This window comes from Hyperoodon ampullatus, assembly GCF_949752795.1.
Source record: "Hyperoodon ampullatus genome assembly, chromosome: 1".
Taxonomy (NCBI): Eukaryota; Metazoa; Chordata; class Mammalia; order Artiodactyla; family Ziphiidae; genus Hyperoodon; species Hyperoodon ampullatus.
The window spans coordinates 157,445,568-157,458,159 of record NC_136914.1 but is presented as its reverse complement, the minus strand read 5'-3'; positions in this window follow the sequence as shown (position 1 = coordinate 157,458,159).

Here is a 12,592-nt window from a genome sequence, read left to right as displayed (position 1 = left end):
GAGAGAGAGTGGTGCTGGAGATTTTTAAAAGTAGGTAGAGGATCCAGAAGAAAGAACAACATACTAGAGTTGTGTGCATACATGCTAGATTCTCCTTTCAAAATGGATACTTCAGGTTCTAGAGAGAGGACCTTTTTGAAGAGATAGCATTGAATGGACCTCTATGAATTAAGGAAGCAAGCCATGTGAACTTCAGGTGGGAGTGTGGCTATGGAAACTACACTAGGCAAAAGGACTGAAGGAATGGTGGGTTTGATGAGAACAACCTTGGTGAGTTCAAGGAATAGGAAAAAAAAAAAAAAGCTTGGCTGGAGTGGAGTGCGAGAAGGGGAGAGAGATGGGAGACAAGGTCAAGAAGATAGGCAGAGGCCAGACCATGTTGGATTTAGAGGCTATTCTGAGGGTAATGAGAGACTGGAGTATTTGTGGCAAAGAAATGTGTGATATTTCATTTTTTTTCTAAATATACAACAAGAAAAGATCCCAAGCTCAATTTAAAAAATAGCAACTGATATGCAGATGTGGGAGTGGTGGGAATTGAAAAGAGTAAGACTCCAGCTCCCCTAGGCTCTAATCAATTGCTGCTAGGCAGAAATGCAGGCCCAGCATTTTCCTATAGTTCAGGGTGTTTATGCTTTGTTTTGTTTTTCAGGAGAACCTAGAAGTCCAGATTTTTTTGGTGGGGAGGGCGGTGGGTGGAGATAATGTAGTATTTTATTTTATACTACTATTGCTTTAATATTTTTACACAAAAAATTACTTGTAAAGACATAGCTCTACCCTTTTATGAGCGTATGAATAATGAATACTCCTTTTACATACCATTAGCAATTAGGTTTTCAGATAAGTTAGCTGTCATATTGAAAAGAGCACAGATATCAGATTATGGGATGATAAGCAGATAAGAATAAATGCTGGACACATCTTCACAAAACATTAATGATTCAGTGGGTTGTCCTGGAAACATAAGGAGTAACAGAGTGAAAGAGGAAGGAAACAACCCTAACCAACAAGGACCTACTGTATAGCACAGGGAACTCTGCTCAGTATTTTGTAATAACCTAAATGGGAAAATAACCTAAAAAAGAATAGATTCATGTGTATGTATAACTGAATCACTTTGCTGTATGCCTGAAACTAACACAACATTGTTAATCAACTGTACCACAATATAAAATTTTACAAAGGTATGTTTAATTAAAAAGTCAAGCTGTATCACATGTAGATGGAGTGAGAATTCTGAAAAAAGTTTTTTAAAAATTAAATTTATGGGGACTTCCCTGGTGGCGCAGTGGTTGAGAGCCCGCCTGCCGATGCAGGGGCGGGTTCATGCCCCGGTCCGGGAAGATCCCACATGCCGCGGAGCGGCTAGGCCCGTGAGCCATGGCCGCTGAGCCTGCACGTCCAGAGCCTGTGCTCATCAACGGGAGAGGCCACAACAGCGAGAGGCCCATGTACCGCAAAAAAAAAAAGAAAAAAAATTAAATTTATGTATAATGTGCTAGAAGTCAAGGTCTTTATGTAAAAACTTTCTATTTTCTAAATGCTAGCAAATAATACACATTTTCCTAAAATCAGTATACAAGCCAGTGTGCTAGATACAAGTGGTTAGTAGACAACAGTAAACAAACTTGGAAGCCAAATGAAGCCCTGGCCTTGATGATTCACCATCTTTATGATGTTACATCTCGGCTTTCATAGACTATGAGGGAGAACAGTGAAAAGGAAAAGCAGTTTAACATTTAGACCTAGGTCAGGTGTCCGTCAGGGTCCTGGCAGGAAGCAGATGGCAGACATAGACAGGTCATTGAGTAGAAATTGATGAAGTACTATTTATAATAGTGTGGGCAGTGTTAGGAAAAAGCAACAAGGAATGTTAATGTGCTCAGGGCTAGGATCAGCATGAGTTAACATCGCTATGCCTGAAGGAGTCATTCCTGAAACGTGGAGAGGAGTTAGGAAAAGGATGCTTATCCCTGCCTGTGGCTTTTGGTTGAGGAATACAGCCACTACCAGACTCTGCCACGTCAGGGCAAGAGCCAAGAGGAGATATATGAGCCTTCTATTCTCATTCCAAGACCTTTCTCAGGTGTCTTCCAATGGCCAAACCCAGAAAGGAGCTAGAGATTTAGGGAGCCCACTGACTGCAGTTGATGTTGGTCAATCTTGTGGGACACAGGAGGACCAAGACCACCTAGCACAGTCAGGCACTTCTTTTAAAAAGTGATTTCAAGTACTTCACAACCTTTAATAATTATATCAATCCAGTAAGCAATAAAGAGCCTGCCAGCTTAAGATATTTTTGAAGTTGTGGCTTTTTTTAAGACTAGCAAATTGTGGTCATTTTATTACCTGACCCTGATTCTTCAAGTTTTTGCTTTTCTTCAAGGAAAGAAATGCTTCTCAAGAGTAAGCATTTCATATTCTGGTGAAAATTACTCATCCAACCCAGGGTTTTTAAGAAAACAAAATCTGAATTCACAGTCAGCCTTACTTTCCTATTTAAGGAGCCAAACGTAATGAATGAATGAATGAATGAATGAATGGAGGGAGGGAGGGAGGGAGGGAGGTAGTGAAGGCAGGCATCTGTGAAGCACTGTTTATAATACAAGAAATCACCATTCTTCCAGAAGCTGTTAAATTCTCTAGGCCACACTAGGCAAAGAAACAAAAAACTGTAGTAATATTTTAAAAGAATACATAAGAGAACTTGCCCCACAAGTAAAGCACAGGTGTCAAGTCAAAGCATATTGGACATAGTTTGGGCAGATCTCCACCTTCACTTCCTCTGGCCCCCAACCCAGTGACATTGGCAAGTCATTTGGTTCAGTTTGTATTTCCATTTCCCTGACAGATGACTGGACCTTCTTTGAATATATGCAGTCAAAGACTGATTAACACATTTGTATCATGTTTAGTAATTCTGTGTATTATCTAAATAGAGATAATGTTTTGGTATAAGGGAAATAGAACAGAGTATAAGCTCAGTGGAATCTTAAACTGAGTTTTTTACAAAATAGCAATATGTTCAAAGAAGTGATGATTAATTTTCTGATATGAATTATGTTTCACAGCAGAATGTGAGGTGAGGTGGGATGGAGATTCAATCACTATTTTAATGTGTTAGTCATACCAAAGCTAATTTCGGCCATATATTCTCCAAATCCTGCTTTGAAAAATCCCATTCCTGCTTTCCTTTCCTATTGTGAAATTTTGAACATTTAAATTACCTTTCAGTTGTCCACCTATCAAATGTTAGATCATTTATTTGTAAACTTTATAAACTGTTACATAGCCATAAGCTGTTCTTGGTAACATTGTCCAAAATACTAGACAGATTTGTCCCCTGAAAAGAAGTCAGTGGGAAGGAATATCTACTGAGGAGAAAATGATATATTCTCTAATTAGCCCAAATTCCAGCACTGACTACTATGATTTCAGGGGAAATAAGGAAGCTGCTTTAGGAAGTACCCAGCAAATCTTGGAGTGAAGAAATGGTTATGAAAGACATCCTTTAGCATCAGTGCTGATACTTAAGACCTCTGTGACAGTAGGCAAGCCACAGAATCCCCCGTAATCCTGAAAGGGGTCATTATTTCCAAATGGCGGCAGCATAGGCTAATTGATAAGAGTGCAGAGTCTGGCATCAGAGAGTCAGAGTCTCAAATCTTGGTTCCACCCCTCTTTGCTGTAGAGTGGTTGCACACTACAACCACTGTGATGATGGAGACACATCACTAATCCAGAGCCTGATCCATAGTCAACATTCAGGAGACCGGAGTTGCAAGCATATTGCAAGGAATCAAGCGTAGTAACACATTTGATGACATTTCTGAAGCAAAGTAAGAAGCGCTACATAAATAATAACGATTATTATCATCACTATCGCTTCTGTTTCCTATGGGAGAATCCTTATGAACACTCTTCTTTGCCAATTGACGGTGAGATAATAGCTGGGTTTTGATGGTGAGATAGTAGCTGGATTCTCAGTAAGATGACCTGAAGCATCAGAAAAGAATGTTGGACTAGCACAATGTTCTTTTTGGGTAGTCTCTTCAAATCACTGTTTTTTCTGTGAAGGCCCCACCCATAACAGCCAGTTTTCACCCAGTCAGTCCTTCTCTTCAGGTGCTCCTTTGACTTATTTCAAGGCTACCAAAACAAAAGTTTTTCCAAGGAAAGTTCACATATCTCCTGCTCCCTGAACATTTTCTTGAATTGCCTCTGCCTGTCTCTTTTTCCCATGTGGTCACTCTCTTCAGCCTATCCCACTCTTAACACTGAGTAGACTTTTTTCCTGGTTTTTCCCTATTAAATAACAGATACCCACTCTGGTCTGTAACCTTAAAACAGTGTTTTGAGTGACTTCACACTCATTTACGAAATAAATACTGTTTTCAAGGGGTTTTTTTTTCCCACTTTTATCTTAAGGAAAGTTTGCACAGCATCCCCAATTTTGTCCTTAGCTAACGTTGATTTTTAACAGTCCCAAACTGAAGTCCATAGTGTATTGGGATGTTTACTCCCCATAGAGAACACAAGATCCCTTGAAATGTAAAATACACAGTTTTGCTGTGTATTCCTCTCAGGCATTATAAAAGGCAGCATCACTATATTTGGGTCTTAGAAAGTTATAAGACATGGACGTATGTTAAATAGCTTGAATGTTTCTATGAAATTTCCATAGACATTGCTTAGTCTTCCTGTTATCTAAATAAGCTTTAAGTAATGGCATACAATTGGGCACAGAATAAATAGCTATTGGAACAGGCAAAAAACACAGCTGCCAGGAGCAATAGGCAAGGTAGAGAAAGAAATGGAAGATGAAATGATCTCCATTTCAAAGTCTGCCTGAAAAGCTTAAGTAGGACTTAGAATATTTTATATGTACTAGCTGATCTGATGTTCTCCATCTGTTACTAGGCCCTAGAGGCTGACTGGCCATTAAACACAGAATGATGACTGGTGTAGCAGGTGCAGTGAAGTGGGAAGGTGTGGAACAAATAAAACAAGTTCATGACATCTGTAAGAAATGTTGACCCCCAGGAAATTTTAAAAGGTCGTGTACTGTGGTATTCATGACGTATGTGTGAGAGGTATGATGGCAAGTGTATTCTCATGAAAGCACTTCAATTACTTGCATATTGTTATTTCTTTAGAATCCCCAGGTCCTATACTATACAACTACTTAAGACTCAAAGAGAACTATGACTGGCTTTGACAAATTGCCCTTTAATGCAGTGCATTGGCCCAGTGTCAATAGGAGTGTTGCCTGAGCTACACCCTTTGCTAAAATAGTTTTGTAAACCTACTGCTGTGAGTCAACTGTTCTCTTCCTGTAAATTTTCCTTGGCACCCTTTGACATCTGCACCAAATTGGAGCTTCTTATTAGCACCCTTTAGGATTTCCAGCATGCCTCTCGATGCATCTCTTTCTTATACTCTCTCTCCTCAGTCTCTGGCTCCTGTTTATTCCCTTTTCTATATCCACCTGATGCCCCTCATTCTTCCACTTGTCTGCAACTGCTTCCTTTAGTGCATCCAACAAGTTCTCTCTTTTTGTTGATGCAATCCCTCCTTCATATAATTTTTTCTTAAGTTCTCAAGACGACTGGTGAGAAACTTACCAGTGAAAAACCAGAGGGCAGTTTTCTAAAGAATTGTCAGTATTCTACTGAGGGAAATTCTTTCTTAATGACAATGGCACTGTACAGGAAGGAGGTGGTATTTTTAAACCTTTCTTTTCTCATCAATAATTTCTCTATGTTTTTGATCCTCATGTGAAGCTAAAGAGGTTTACTCTTTCTCTCACAACCCTCATCCAGTTCAGCATCCAGTCCAGTTGCCTCTACCTCTAGCATATCCTAAGTCCGATATCTGCCAGGACCTCTACCTTACCTCACCAGTTAAGTCACCAGCAGTTCTTGCCTAGATGCCCTAGTCTCTTCTCTATGCAGCAGCTTACGTGATCCTTGCAAAGCATGTCAGCTCATGCTACTCCCCGGCTCAAAAGCTCTTGCCAACTTCATATCTCTTTCAAAATAAGTGTATTCATGATGGTCAATAAGGGTCTTCATAATCTGACTCAACTCTGTCTGACCTCATCTCCTTTCTCTCCCCCCGTTACCCATTTGATACCAGTCTTCTCCTCAACTTCTTCCCATTGTCAAATGTTTGCCCTTGCTCTTCCTGTGCCACTGTTTCTTCAGACCACCCCTCATTTCATTCAGGTTTCTACTGATATTTGCTTCCTCTAAGAGATCTTTCCTGACTGCAAAGTCTAAAGTAGTGCTACTTGTCTCCCTCTGTTCCTTTACGCTGCTTCATTTTTCTTCATAGGGCTAATATCTGTCTCCTGTAGTATATATACAATGGTTATTTAGCAATTTTCTGCCTCCTAGCTGTTGTCCTGAAAAATAACTGGAGGGCAAAAACAACGAATGGATGAACTTTATTGGTTTGGTTCTGTTTCTGCCCACTGTGCCTACAAAGCTGCCCAGCACAGTAGACATTCCTCTTCGTGAGTTCGTGTTGAGTGAAAGAATGTTAAGTTGGGATTGTCTTCTCTGTCCCTGGGCACCCTTCGCTAAAATCATTTTCAGAAGTATCTGTAGCATTTTTATTTCAGGAATGTGTTGGTGTGCTTCTACAATTAGAACAAATGCAGGGTTGAGGGAATAATTCCACACCAAGTGGAAGCAGCCACTCTGGTCACCCCTAAAAAAGGTCAGCTTGCAAGATACTGTGGAGGCCACATTGCCCAACCAAACCTATTCTCAGTTAAGCCCTGGTGATGCTTTGAACATGCTGGGTGCATAAGAAAGAAGCCACAATGGGGCTTACACCGTGGTGAATTTCTAAACTTGACCAGTTTTACCTGAAGGCAGCAATGCCTCAAATACCACTCACTCTCTCTAAAAGTAGATGGAGAACATAGCTGGATTCTCCCTGCCTCCCCACCCTACTTGATGGTAAAATATTCTGCAGTAGCTAATGTCTTGGCGGGACATTTTTCCCAAGTAAGTTTTTAAGTATATAGGTCATGGGTTCCAGACAACTAATTTGGATTGGTTAACATTTTCAGCAAAGCTAAAACAAAGATTTTCTCCGTCCATCTTCCTTCACTCAGATTCCAAGCATCTTTGCTATGGTCTTTGACAACACCATGTCCTAGATGTGTTAATAGCACATTGCCTGAGAACCTGCTCTATGAAGTAGAGATAGGCTTACTTTCTAAATGTGGTGACAGGTTTTACTTAATCTTGTGCATCCTAAAGATTTATTGGATTTCGTTAGAAGTGAAAGTCTCCCATTCCAGCGAGGCACTGTCCAGGCCATAGCTGTTGAAGGAGTCCCACTTCACCCAGGCATCAAGAACTTCTCTGGCACTCATAGACTCAGAGAATGAACATATGGTTACCAGCGGGGAAGTGTAGTGGGGAGGGATAGATAAGGAGTTTGGGATTGCCATGTATATATACTGCTATATTTAAAATAGATAACCAACAAGGACCTACTGTAAAAAAATTTTTTTTAATTAAAAAGTGAATTAATTTACAGTGGAAAAAAATAAAGAACTCATCTGGTTGAGGCAGAGCAGAATATGGAATGAGGGAGAAATACTTTAGCTAGTAACTTGAGAATTTTGAATTTTGATTTGCTTTGACTCCTTATTCGAAAGAGGAAGATGGCAAATGTACAGTATCATGTCATCTGCAAAGAGTGACATTTTCACTTCTTCTTTTACAATTTGGATTCCTTTTATTTCTTTTTCTTCTCTGAATGCCATAGCTAGGACTTCGAAAACTATGTTGCATGAAAGTGGTGACAATGGACATCCTTGCGTTGTTCTTGATCTTAGAGGGAATGCTTTCAGCTTTTCACCATTGAGAATGATGTTAGCTATGGGTTTGTCATATATGGCCTTTATTATATTGAAGTAAGGTCCGCAATGCCCACTTTCTGGAAAGTTTTTATATAAATGAGTGTTGAATTTTGTCAAAAGCTTTTTCTGAATCTATTGAGATGATCATATGGTTTCTTTTTTTTTTTAAACATCTTTATTGGGGTATAATTGCTTTACAAGGGTGTGTCAGTTTCTGCTTTATAACAAATTGAATCAGCCATATGCATACATATATCTCCATATCCCCTCCCTCTTGTGTCTCCCTCCCACACTCCCTATCCCACCCTGCTAGGAGGTCACAAAGCACAGGGCTGATCTCCCTGTGCTATGCGGCTGCTTCTCACTAGCTATCTATTTTACATTTGGTAGTATATATATGTCAGTGTCACTCTCTCACTTCGTCCCAGCTTACCCTTCCACCTCCCTGTGTCCTCAAATCTATTCTCTACGTCTGCATCTTTATTCCTGTCCTGCCCCTAGGTTCTTCAGAACATTTTTTTTAACTCCATATATATGTGTTAGCATATGGTATTTGTTTTTCTCTTTCTGACTTACTTCACTCTGTATGACAGTCTCTAGGTCCATCCACCTCACTACAAACAACTCAATTTCGTTTCTTTTTTTTTTTTTTTTTTTTTCTTTTTTTGCGGTACACGGGCCTCTCACTGCTGTGGCCTCTCTCGTTGCGGAGCGCAGGCTCAGCAGCCATGGCTCACGGGCCCAGCCGCTCCGTGGCACGTGGGATCCTCCCAGACCGGAGCACGAACCCATGTCCCCTGCATCAGCAGGCGGACTCTCAACCACTGCGCCACCAGGGAAGCCCAATTCTGTTTCTCTTTATGGCTGAGTAATATTCCTGCAGTGAACATTGTAGTACATGACTCTTTTTGAATTATGGTTTTGTCAGGGTATATGCCCAGTAGTGGGATTGCTGGGTCATATGGTAGTGCTATTTTTAGTTATTTAAGGAACCTCCATACTGTTCTCCATAGTGGCTGTATCAATTTACATTCCCACTAACAGTGCAAGAGGGTTCCCTTTTCTACACACCCTCTCCTGCATTTTTGGTTATAGATTTTTTGATGATGGCTATTCTGACTAGTGTGAGGTGATACCTCATTGTAGTTTTGATATGCATTTCTCTAGTGATTAGTGCTGTTGAGCATGCTTTCATGTGTTTGTTGGCAATCTGTATATCTTCTTTGGAGAAATGTCTAATTAGGTCTTCTGCCCATATTTGGATTGGGTTGTTTGTTTTTTTATATTGAGCTGCATGAGCTGCTTGTATATTTAGGAGATTAATCCTTTGTCTGTTGCTTCATTTGCAAATATTTTCTCCCATTCTGAGGGTTGTCTTTTGGTCTTGTTTATGGTTTCCTTTGCTGTGCAAAAGCTTTGAAGTTTCATTAGGTCCTATTGGTTAATTTGTGTTTTTATTTCCATTTCTCTAGGAGGTGGGTCAAAAAAGGATCTTGCTGTGATTTGTATAATACAGTGTTCTGCCTATGTTTTTCTCTGAGAGTTTTATAGTGTCTGCCCTTGCATTTAGGTCTTTAATCCATTTTGAATTAATTTTTGTGTATGGTGTTAGGAAGTGTTCTAATTTCATTCTTTTACATGTAGCTGTCCAGTTTTCCCTGCACCACTATTGAGGAGGCTGTCTTTTCTCCATTGTATATTCTTGCATCTTTTATCAATGATAAGATGACCATATGTGCATGTGTTTATCTCTGGGCTTTCTATCCTGTTCCATTGATGTATATTTCTCTTTTTGTGCCAGTACCATACTGCCTTGATGAATGTAGCTTTGTAGTATAGTCTGAAGTCAGGGAGCCTGATTCCTCCAGCTCATGTTTTCTTTTTCAAGATTGCTTTGGCGGGCTTCCCTGGTGGCGCAGTGGTTGAGAGTCCGCCTGCCGATGCAGGGGACACGGGTTCATGCCCCGGTCTGGGAAGATCCCACATGCCGCGGAGCGGCTGGGCCCGTGAGCCATGGCCATTGAGCCTGCGCGTCCGGAGCCTGTGCTCCGCAACGGGAGAGGCCACAACAGTGAGAGGCCCATGTAACGCAAAAAAAAAAAAAAAAAAAAAAAAAAAAAAAGATTGCTTTGGCTATTCAGGGCCTTTTGTGTTTCCATACAGATTGTGAAATCTGTTGCTCTAGTTCTGTGAAAAATGCCAGTGGTAGTTTGATAGGGATTGCATTGAATCTGTAGATTGCTTTGGGTAGTATAGTCATTTTCACAATATTGATTCTTCCAATCCAAGAACATGGTATATCTCTCCATCTGTTGGTATCATCTTTAATTTCTTTCATCAGTGTCTTATAGTTTTCTGCATACAGGTCTTTTGTCTCCTTAGATAGGTTTATTCCTAGGTATTTTATTCATTTTGTTGCAGTGGTAAATGGGAGTGATTGCTTAATTTCTCTTTCAGATATTTCATCATTAGTGTATAGGAATGCAAGAGATTTCTGTGCATTAATTTTGTTTCCTGCTACTTTACCAAATTCATTGATTAGCTCTAGTAGTTTTCTGGTAGCATCTTTAGGATTCTCTATGTACAGTATCATGTCATCTGCAAACAGTGACAGTTTTACTTCTTTTCCAATTTGGATTCCTTTTATTTCTTTTACTTCTCTGATTGCTGTGGCTAAGACTTGCAAAACTATATTGAATAATAGTGGTGAGAGTGGGCAACCTTGTCTTACCTGATCTTAGTGGAAATGGTTTCAATTTTTCACCATTGAGAACGATGTTGGCTGTGAGTTTGTCATATATGGCCTTTATTATGTTGAGGTAAGTTCCCTCTATGCCTACTTTCTAGAGGGTTTTTATCATAAATGGGTATTGAATTTGTCAAAAGCTTTTTGGCATCTATTGAGATTATGTATGGTTTATATCCTTCAGTTTGTTAATATGGTGTATCACCTTGATTGATTTGAATATATTGAAGAACTCTTGCATTCCTGGATAAACCCCACTTGATCATTATGTATGATCCTTGTAATGTGCTGTTGGATTCTGTTTGCTAGTATTTTGTTGAGGATTTTTGCATCTATGTTCATCAGTGATATTGGCCTATAGTTTTCTTTTTTTGTGACATCTTTGTCTGGTTTTGGTATCAGGGTGATGGTCACCTCGTAGAATGAGTTTGGGAGTGTTCCTCCCTCTGCTATATTTTGGAAGAGTTTGAGAAGGATAGGTGTTAGCTCTTCTCTAAATGTTTATAGAATTTTCCTGTGAGGCCATCTGGTCCTGGGCTTATGTGTTGGAAGATTTTTAATCACAGTTTCAATTTCAGTGCTTGTGATTGGTCTGTTTATATTTTCTATTTTTTCCTGGTTCAGTCTCGGAAGGTTGTGCTTTTCTAAGAATTTGTCCATTTCTTCCAGGTTGTTCATTTTACTGCCTATAGTTGCTTGTAGTAATCTCTCATGATCCTTTGTATTTCTGCAGTGTCAGTTATTACTTCTCCTTTTTCGTTGCTAATTCTATTGATTTGTGTCATCTCCCTTTTTTTCTTGATGAGTCTGGCTAATGTTTATCAATTTTATTTATCTTCTCAAAGAACCAGCTTTTAGTTTTATTGATCTTTGCTCTCATTTCCTCCATGTCTTTTTCATTTATTTTTGATCTGATCTTTAGGATTTCTTTCCTTCTGCTAACTTTGCGGTTTTTTTTTTGTTCTTCTTCCTCTAATTGCTTTAGGTTTAAGGTTAGGTTATTTATTTGAGGTGTTTCTTGATTTCCATGAGGTAGAATTGTGTTGCTGTAAACTTCCCTCTTAGAACTGCTTTTGCTGCAACCCATAGGTTTTGGGTCATCATGTTTTCATTGGCATTTGTCTAGGTATTTTTTGATTTCCTCTTTGATTTCTTCCGTGATCTCTTGGTTACTAAGTAGTGTGCTGCTTAGCCTCTATGTGTTTGTATTTTTTGCTGTTGTTTTCCTGTAATTGATGTCTACTCTCATAGCATTGTGGTTGGAAAAGATACTTGATACAATTTCAATTTTCTTAAATTTACCAATGCTTGATTTGTGACCTAAGATATTATCTATCCTGAAGAATGTTCCATGAGCGCTTGAGCAGAAAGTGTATTCTGTTGTTTTTGGATGGAATGTCCTAGAAATATCAATTAAGTCCATCTTGTTTAATGTGCCATTTAAAGCATGTGTTTCCTTATTTATTTTTATTTTCGGTGATCTGTCCAGTGGTGAAAGTGGGGTGTTAAAGTCCCCTACTATGATTATGTTACTGTCGATTTCCCCTTTTATGGCTGTTAGCATTTGCCTTATGTGTTGTGGTTCTCCTATGTTGGGTGCATAAATATTTACAATTGTTATATCTTCTTCTTGGATTGATCCCTTGATAATTATGTAGTGTCCTTCTTTGTCTCTTATAATAGTCTTTATTTTAAAGCCTATTTTTTCTGACATGAGAATTGCTACTCCAGGTTTCTTTTGATTTCCATTTGCATGGAGTATCTTTTTCCATCCCCTCACTTTCAGTCTATATGTGTCCCTAGGTCTGAAGTGGGTCTCTTGTAGACAACATATATACAGGTCTTGTTTTTGTATCTATTCAGCCAGTCTGTGTCTTTTGATTGGAGCATTTAATCTATTTACATTTAAGGTAATTATCGATATGTATGTTCCTATTACCATTTTTGTAATTGTTTTGGAT